The following is an 8181-nucleotide window of genomic DNA, read 5'->3' as shown; positions in this document are numbered from 1 at the left end:
GAGAGCTTCCCTTTCGACCCAGATAACGTGGAGGAGCCGGTGACCGAGGAAGGTGAGAGACAGAGTTATGCATTGCCAGTTATGACCAGTTCTGCTCTTTTTCTCCTTTTAAATTTGCATTTATTGATTTCAGAGGAGGAAATTCTGCGAGAGGGCAGAGTCAAGAGCAATGGAGCATGATGGAGCATGACTCATCGAGGACCTAAACAGGGTGCCACTCATTAACACTATATTAACACTTCAGATTTCTATAAAGGCATTATTTCGACCTTCTAAGAAGCTGTTTTCCTTCTTGGGACTAGGAGGTAGGATCCCAAAATAGAGATAACCTGATTCTTGTTTTTCCAGGCCAAACTTCCAAAAGGAATAGAGAATGTGAGACCACATCTGGAGAACATTGCTCTTATGACTCTTATGACAAATGTTGTAATGAATAAATTTTATTAGCCATTTATGCTGCGGCACCCGGGGAGCAGTTGGGGGTTCGGTGCCTTGCTCAAGGGCACCTCAGTCGTGGTATAATCTTGCATATAAACATATAATTAAAACATGTATTGCTTAAAAAGATCTCTTCATCAGATGAACGAAATGAATTAATTTTTGAGTCATAAACACCTCCCTGAGAAAGCACAAAAAAGTGCAGCCACTAGTTTTAGGCCTGCTTTGTCTGAGCTGGTTGCTTTTTTTCTAGTTCTGGCAACACTGCTAAGACTTATTTATATCACCATCAACAAAGCCAGCATTATAAACTGTGGGTGGTGTGTGTGTGTAGCTGAATGTGAGATGGTGAGTATCATGCAGGAGTATGGAGAGGTCGTGTGCTGCCTCGGGAGCAGTCAATACATCAACAATAATGAAATTTTCTTACAAAGTGATAACAGGTGATCCGTCTAACCTTTAACTCACCTCTTCTCATTTCCCTTTGTCTCAATAACCTGCCAAGAACAGATTTACTCATAACATGACATGACTTATTTTAATATTTTAACAACACACCCTAATCCCAACTCATTTTAATGCCAGCATGAAACATCGTGGCGTAAGAATTGCCACCTATATTGTCAGCAAAAGCAGATACAGTTCATTAAACACATGTTGACCTTTTGTGCCCTGTTAACAGCCTATTAGCATGCTGTTGTACTTTAAGTTGTCACAATGAAACTGACTCTGGTTTTCCTAATATAGCCAAGATTTCTAAGTGGAATCATTTGCCATTATGCATTTATTTGATGCATTTTTATACAGTACATTATCCATTGTTTCTGACCTATTAATTGACAGCATTGCTTTAGATCCTCTGGTTCCCACATGTTTTTGGTCCAATTCTGATGCAGCTGATGCAGCTTTGAACACATCAGACTCTTTGAGCATAATTCAGCTCTCTAGCGCCATCTGTGGGTTGGCCTTCACAGTACAGTTTAACCAACAAGACAACAACACCGTCATCAGACTCATCAAACAGGTGAATGTGGACACACATTAACACACATGTACACTAATGGATGTATAATATATTAGTCATTTTTATAAATACAATTATGATGATTTCTTCAGGCACGTCACACCATGGCAGGCATCAGAAAGTGTTTTCTGTTTTTGCTCCAGTGTCAGCTGTCCCTTGTCCTCATTCAGGTAGGTATAAGAGAGGACTAGGAGTGTCACTTAAATAAAGCATAATAAATGCTTAGTAAAAATAAATAATTATAATAATTAATCAAACTAAAAAACATTAATTAATTAATTAATTAATATACATGTATTATTATATTGAAATATAATTTCTTATATAAAAAGGCCAATACAAATAATATACAGTAATATGACAATCTATGTATATTTACATTTACATTTAGTTATTTAGCAGACGCTTTTATCCAAAGCGACTTACAAATGAGGTCAATAGAAGCAATCAAAACCAACAAAAGAGCAACAATATGCAAGCGCTATGACAAGTTTATATATATAATTAATTTATATATTAACTTAATTGACTATCTATCTATCTATCTATCTATCTATCTATCTATCTATCTATCTATCTATCTATCTATCTATCTATCTATCTATCCATCCATCCATCCATCCATCCATCCATCCATCCATCCATCCATCCATCCATCCATCCATCCATCCATCCATCCATCTATCTATCTATCTATCTATCTATCTATCTATCTATCTATCTATCTATCTATCTATGTACTGTATATACACTCACTGGCCACTTTGCTAGTACCGAGTTGGACCCACTTTTGCCTTCAGAACTGCCTTAATTCTTCGTGGCATAGATTCAACAAGGTGTTGGAAGCATTCCTCAGAGATTTTGGTCCATATTGACATGATAGCATCACGCAGTTGCTGCAGATTTGTTGGCTGCACATCCATGATCCAAATCTCCCGTTCCACCACATCCCAAAGGTGCTCTATTGGATTGAGAACTGGTGACTGTGGAGGCCATTTGAGTAATGTGAACTCATTGTCATGTTCAAGAAACCAGTCTGAGATGATTTGAGCTTTGTGACATGGTGCATTATCCTGCTGGAAATAGCCATCAGAAGATGGGTACACTGTAGTCATAAAGGGATGGACGTGGTCAGCAACAATACCCAGGTAGGCTGTGGCGTTTTAACGATGCTCAATTGGTACTAAGGGGCCCAAAGTGTCCCCCACACCATTACACCACCACCACCAGCCTGAACCGTTGAGACAAGGCAGGATGGATCCATGCTTTCATGTTCTTTACGCCATATTCTGACCCTACCATCTGAATGTCGCAGCAGAAATCGAGACTCATCAGACGAGGCAACATTTTTCAATCTTCTATTGTCCAATTTTGGTAAGCTCGTGTGAATTGTAGCCTCCGTTTCCTGTTCTTAGCTGACAGGAGCGGCACCCGGTGTAGTCATCTGCTGCTGTAACCCATCTGCTTCAGGGTTTGACGTGTTGTGCGTTCAGAGATGGTATTCTGCATACCTTGGTTGTAACGAGTGGTTATTTGAGTTACTGTTGCCTTTCTATCATCTCTAACCAGTCTACCCATTCTCCTCTGACATTAACAAGGCATTTTCTTCCACACAACTGCCGCTCACTGGATATTTTCTTTTTCAGACCATTCTCTGTAAACCCTAGAGATGGTTGTGTGTGAAAATCCCAGTAGATCAGCAGTTTTTGAAAAACTCAGACCAGCCCGTCTGGCACCAACAACCATTCAACGTTCAAAGTCACTTAAATCCCCTTTCTTCCCAATTCTGATGCTCGGTTTGAACTTCAGCAAGTCGTCTTCACCACATCTAGTTGCTGCCATGTGATTGGTTGATTAGCAATTTGTGTTACCAACCAATTGAACAGGTGTATCTAATAAAGTGGCCAGTGAGTGTATGTATACAGCAACAACTTGTGTGTGTGTGTGTGTGTGTGTATATATATATATATATATATATATATATATATATATATATATATATATATATATATATATATATATATATATATATATATATATATATATATATATATATATATATATATGTGTGTGTGTGTGTGTGTGTGTGTGTGTGTGTGTGTGTGTGTGTGTGTGTGTGTGTGTGTATACTGTATATATACAAATTAACTACATAAACACAATTGTGTCTGTATTTAAAATTATTAATATATTTAAATTAATTAAATATAATTAATTAAACATTCATTGAACATTTGTTTTTATTCAATTGTTAATTTTTAGGGCACATTTTAGGGCACATATCACTGGTCTCGTTTAATATGTCCCACATGCACTTAGTTACTTTGACTTTGCTATTTCTGTCAGAAGAAATGAGTAACACTCATAATTTACATTTAAAGCTCAGAGTTTGACAGGTGCAGCTGAGTAAGCTGGTGTGTGTTTGTTTATTTCCACAGATTCTGGCATGTGTGTGTCAACTTCCTCCTCCTCTGGGCACAAGTGATGTCCTCTTTCTGTCCTGTTTCTATTTCCCCTTACTGGTGGTGATGGCGCAGTGGATAAGACACATGCCTTTGATGTGAGAGACCCGGGTTCGAATCCACTGTGAGACACCAATGTGTCCCTGAGCAAGACACTTAACCCCTAGTTGCTCCAGAGGCGTGCGACCTCTGACATATATAGCAATTGTAAGTCGCTTTGGATAAAAGCGTCAGCTAAATGAATAAATGTAAAATGTAAATGTACTGAGGTATGAATGAATATAATAAACAATAACATGCATTCAAATACATGCACAAAATGACAAAATCAATAATAAATACTGAGAGCCAGGGCTCCTAAACATTTAGATCAATGGTCAGTCTTAAAATTGTGTGTTTTCTGGAAACTTGAAATTGAAACTGTCCTGACCTTGAATGTTTGATACAATCCTTGAATATAAACATGTATTATAGCTGTCCTAGTTTAGTTTTTTGCCTGAAATAAGTTTTTGAAGGCATCATTTTATTATTATTTACTCTCTTTTAACTAAATTCCTTTCTCTTTCCAGTGTGTCCCTTCTGGGAAAGCCATCTGACAATTCCATCATGAAAGTTCCTACTGGGAAAAATCTCAGATTCCTACCAAAAAAGGTTAAAAAAACAAACATAAAAAAAGGAAAAGCTTTTAAACAGGGGTCTGTAATGTATTTTCTGCATATTTTAGTTAATCTTTCATTAGCTTGGATAATATTCACAAAAGAGCATCTGCTTATTGAGTTAATTAGAAGCTGTTTTGATATGCATAACATTCATTGTATAATTGATCAGCTAAAGAGATGTGCAGTAGTTTTGTGTATTTCTCTGCAGACATTGCGGCTGTTTGTGCTGTGTTTCCTGGTGAAGTTTGGTCTCACTATGTGCACTTTTTTCACATGCTTTGGCCTCATGCTGCACAGTTTCTGTCTTGATATTAACCATCAAGATGAAGATCTGTCACCCAACATCACTGCTCATGTATGTGGAAGTGTATGTGATGCATGTAGAATGTTTGTAATAGCATTCTAACATAGTTCTACTCTTTCTACTGCAGATATTCTATTTTCTGTATGACAAATGAATTGTGATTTGTATTCTTTGTTTAATTTTTTTTTCACTCGGTCTGCCAAAAGTTGAAGGAATAGTTTATAACATATTATAAAACATTTACTCACCCTCAGGCCATCTAAGATGTACGGCATGGCAAGTTATATAGTACATTTCATACACAGTGTTAATTCAAAGTGCTTTACATAATAGAAAGTGAAATAGTCTTAAAAAACAAGGAATTTTAAAATGATATAGAAATTGATTTAAAATGAATTTAAAACAGTTAAGAGAAAATGATTATACATAAAATACAGTGCAGTGCAGTGTAGTTTCTTCATCAGAACAGATTTGGAGAAATGTAGCATTACATCATTTGCTCACCAATGGATTCTCTGCAGTGAATGGGTGCCGTCACAATGAGAGTCCAAACAGCTGATAAAAACATCATAATAATCCACAAGCAATCCACATGACTCCAGTCCATCAATTAATGTCCTGTGAAGTGAAAAGCTGTGTGTTCATAATAAATAAATCCATCATTAAGACATTTAAAACTTAAAAACATTGAGTCCTCTTTCCATAATATTGCTTTCTCCAGTGAAAATCTTGTATCATCTGAAACAGGTCAGAAATATGCACTGATAAAGTGCCGTTTTCAAATATTTCAGTGGATTTCCATGTGAGACTTTTTCACTAGCAGAAGCGTTAAAAAACGCTTCACAAGACATTAATGAATGGACTGGAGTGGTGGATTACTTGTGGCTTATTGTGATGTTTTTTCTCAGCTGTTTGGACTCACTCTGACGGCACCCATTCACTGCAGAAGATCCATTGGTGAGCAAGTGATATAATGACATTTATTAAAAATAATAGTTCTTTTGGATATCATGACATTTATCCCATCCAAAGTGCACACACACAGCAGTGAACACACACACACTGTGAACACACACCCGAAGCAGTGGGCAGCCATTTATGCTGCGGCGCCCGGGGAGCAGTTGGGGGTTCGGTGCCTTGCTCAAGGGCACCTCAGTCGTGGTATTGAGGGTGGAGAGAGCGCTGGACATTCACTCCCCTCACCTACAATTCCTGCCTGACCTGAGACTCGAAAACCTTTGGGTGACGAACCTGATCTGTTTTGCGTGTTTGTCTGCAGGAATTCAACAGTGTGGTCTCCCGATTGGTACGGCAGTCACTCAGATGGTCTAAGTCTGGTGCAGAAAGTCATCGCCTTTCTTGTGCTGCTCAATGCCAGTCAGTGACAATTCCGTGCTATTTTCAATTTCTTCCAGTATTTTTATTCTTGGTTGAACAGTTCCTTCAGCGACATCAAACTTGCATCATATTTTAAAGCTAAATCATTCAGCATACTGAAAGTGAAGATGTGTCCGAGTATGAACTTGGTGTTCCTTGTGTGTGTGTTAAGTGTGTGCATCTATCAGTCATGTGCATCGCTCAGCTCCCATGTGGAAACCGAGCCCGCTGAGCAACCGTTGCTGGTGTGCGGTCATCTGCATTGTGCAAGTAGCTTTTTATCATTACATATTTATACATTTTGTGTTCTGAACATGTAGATGAACATTAAAGGGATAGTTCACAAAAAAAAAAAAAGAAAAAGGTCATCATTTACTCACCCTCAAGTTATTCCAAACCAGTATGCATTTGTTTCTTCTGTTGAACACAAAATAAGATATTTTAAATAATGTGTGAAACCAAACATATGAGGCTTGTGGCATGACCATGACCTCCACATGTTCTGTATCTCTGATATTCCCATGGCATCCTGGGTGTTAGGAATCCTCTGGATGATCCCGCTGGTCTTTATCAACGAGGGCATCAAACTGCATGAGATTAGGTAATGCAACCCCAACAATATAATACAATGGTAACACTTAATAACTAAGTCATTAGCAAACAGTATGTAATGCTGTCTAGATCAGTAGTTAATATACGTATATCCAAATAGTAATCTATACTACCATTCTAAAGTTTGGTTAGGTAAGATGTTTGTAATAATAAATACAGTAAAACAGTCACATTGTGAAATATTATTACAATTTAAAAGAACTGTTTGCTATTTGAATAAATGTAATTTATTCCTGTGATGCAAAGCTGAATTTTCAGCATCATTACTCCAGTCTTCAGTGTCACATGATCCTTCAGAAGTCATTCTAATATGCCGATTTGCTGCTCAAGAAACATTTATTATCAGTGCTGAAACAGTTGTGCTGCTTAATATTTTTGGGTTTCTTTGAATATGAAATTCAAAATAACAGCATTCATTTGAAATTAAAATCTTTTGTAACATTATAATTATTTTAACATTAATTTGTGACTTTTGATCAGTTGAATGCGTCTTTACTGAACAAAATTAATAAAATCACTTTTAATTAAAATCTTACCATTGTTATCATGTTTTAATTGAATTAACATGTAAAACATATAATTACATAAAAAATTTAACATTATTGTTATTAGATATTTACTAAAATATTTTAAGTCCCCTTTTAAGTAATTTAGATATTAAAAACAAAAAGTTATTATAAATTGCTCATTTTATTGTGTGTTATACATGTTAAATATCTGTGGGTTTGTGATTGTTTGCAACAGGATAAGGGTGAGATACCAGAAAAGACAGAAACTTCAATTTGACACCAAACTCGGCATGAACTCCCCTTTTTGATATGTCTGTCAATAACAAGTCAGAAAAATACACACGCGCCCTTTCACATTGACACCACATATTAGAATGAAATAAAATAGAGATTCAGTATTAACAGTGTTGACCTTTAGGTGGCAGTACTGCAATGAGAACAACATCAGCAACCTGACACTCTCTCCAGTCTGCAGATGCTAATTTCATTTTATCAACATGAAGTTATATCACCTTACTTACTTTCAAGTTATTTTACTGCATGTGACACCTCAACCTCTCATGGTGATTTTTTTCCCAGTTTAGAGAGGTTAATCTTTCTGATTTTCTTGATTACCTTATAATCAGGCTTTAACTACATGCATTATTTTAGAATTTTGGTTTTTTAATGACTCAATCAGGCACAACCTTTGATTAATATTTTACTTTTCAAGTATCAAGTCCTTAACATAAACACAGCACAGCATATGTCTTTGCTATTGTACATGCCTCCTAATAAAACTCATTTAATATACTGA

At 36.5% G+C, this 8181-nt stretch overlaps 1 pseudogene across 1 annotated transcript in view; it reads left to right on the top strand.

The window, feature by feature from the left end:
- Window positions 1-7693, top strand: part of LOC306874340 (transmembrane protein 94-like) — a 19964-nt pseudogene extending 12271 nt beyond the window's left edge. Inside the window, exons 11-21 of the transcript in view lie at window positions 1-52; window positions 773-871; window positions 1335-1462; window positions 1555-1632; window positions 3901-3998; window positions 4494-4575; window positions 4792-4938; window positions 6167-6264; window positions 6437-6523; window positions 6736-6865; window positions 7621-7693. The exon at window positions 1-52 is cut by the window's left edge and continues 60 nt beyond it. The product of the transcript in view is annotated as a transmembrane protein 94-like (transcript). The remainder of the gene's footprint in view (window positions 53-772; window positions 872-1334; window positions 1463-1554; window positions 1633-3900; window positions 3999-4493; window positions 4576-4791; window positions 4939-6166; window positions 6265-6436; window positions 6524-6735; window positions 6866-7620) is intronic.
- The last annotated feature ends 488 nt before the right edge of the window (window positions 7694-8181 follow it).

Source organism: Barbus barbus (assembly GCF_936440315.1).
Source record: "Barbus barbus genome assembly, chromosome: 8".
NCBI classification, from domain to species: domain Eukaryota; kingdom Metazoa; phylum Chordata; class Actinopteri; order Cypriniformes; family Cyprinidae; genus Barbus; species Barbus barbus.
The sequence above is the reverse complement of the archived record's forward strand: the minus strand, read 5'-3'. Positions and strand labels throughout refer to the sequence as shown.